The sequence below is a fragment of the Hyalella azteca genome, unplaced genomic scaffold, assembly GCF_000764305.2.
Source record: "Hyalella azteca isolate HAZT.00-mixed unplaced genomic scaffold, Hazt_2.0.2 contig13834, whole genome shotgun sequence".
Classification (NCBI taxonomy): domain Eukaryota; kingdom Metazoa; phylum Arthropoda; class Malacostraca; order Amphipoda; family Hyalellidae; genus Hyalella; species Hyalella azteca.
The window spans coordinates 27,234-28,395 of NW_025943741.1; the positions used below are offsets into that span (position 1 = coordinate 27,234).

Sequence of the window (1,162 nt, forward strand, 5' to 3'; positions counted from 1 at the left end):
CCTTCAAATTAGCTCAGATTCGTTCCGGCAGCCGACTGAGCAACATCTCCTCTAATCTTACCTGCGACCTGAGTATTGGACTACGCATCTTCAGCGTCCACAGGCTCCTAATCCTTGCTGAGACCTTTATTCTACTGTCTTATAATTTTGTGTGAATGTGGTTTCTAGCAGTATTTACTTAACTATTTATTACTCGTGTATTATCTAGGTAGGATTTATCTTAGGCTCACCATAATATACGTTTTGGGATAACCTCCATTTGGGACGTTTAAGGTGGATAAATTAACTATGGTCATTTGCTTAGGGTCTAGTATAGGTAGATGGAGGTTTAGGGTTTCATTCCTCTAACTTTTTCCCGTGCATTTGAACCTCCTACTGTCCTGCCTGTCCTTTCTGGTGAGCCTTCCTCCAACTTTACACTCCTCTTTCGTTAGGGGTTTCATTCCTTGATTAAGCCTAGCAGTTGTAACTACGGTTCAACACTGAATCCCGAATAGATTTAGGTGTGTGCCATTACTCTCATTTAAACATTATGATATATACTGCCATAATCATTGCGTTTGTCACTATTTGTGTACCATAACTACTCGTGTTATAACTTGTTTAATTTCTTTAACAGTATAAACTTCTCCGTTCCTGTGACGCCAGCACCGACCCCGCCTTTACCTGGTTCTATTCATTCTGAAGACTCTAAATTCTGATGTCCAGTTGAACTAAATTGTGGAGCCTGGTCTTCCTACTTAACTTCTTCTCTGGATGAATACTTAATTACCATCAAAACTTCCGGCGCTTCCCGTGGATGAAGACCCAATTAAGAAGATCCAACCTTGAACCTCTCCTAATAAAATTTGATGGTTCTCTTATTATAAATCTTTGCTTAACCTTATTATGTAGCGAATTGAAAAATTCCTTACAGCATTTGATATGATCGAATTGTTAATTGCCTTACGATGCTTTTGAGTTTCTATAGGTTTCTTTAGGTTTTTAACCACTGTGTTACAAACTTCACTGTGTTTCATGCTGACAATGTTTGCTTCCATTTTACTTAAAAAATTTATCCAAAGAGATTTCACATTAAATGGATGTTTTTTTCGCATGATTTACAAAAGATGATTTATAAACTCTCATTTTACTTAAAAAATTTATCCAAAGGTGGCTGGTA

General features: G+C 37.3%; 1 long non-coding RNA gene across 1 annotated transcript; it reads left to right on the plus strand.

The window, feature by feature from the left end:
• The first annotated feature begins 444 nt into the window (after positions 1-444).
• On the plus strand, positions 445-864 carry LOC108674288. Its single transcript, XR_001931032.2, has 2 exons — positions 445-503; positions 620-864. It is a non-coding gene; the product is annotated as an uncharacterized LOC108674288 (long non-coding RNA).
• Positions 865-1,162: the final 298 nt, after the last annotated feature.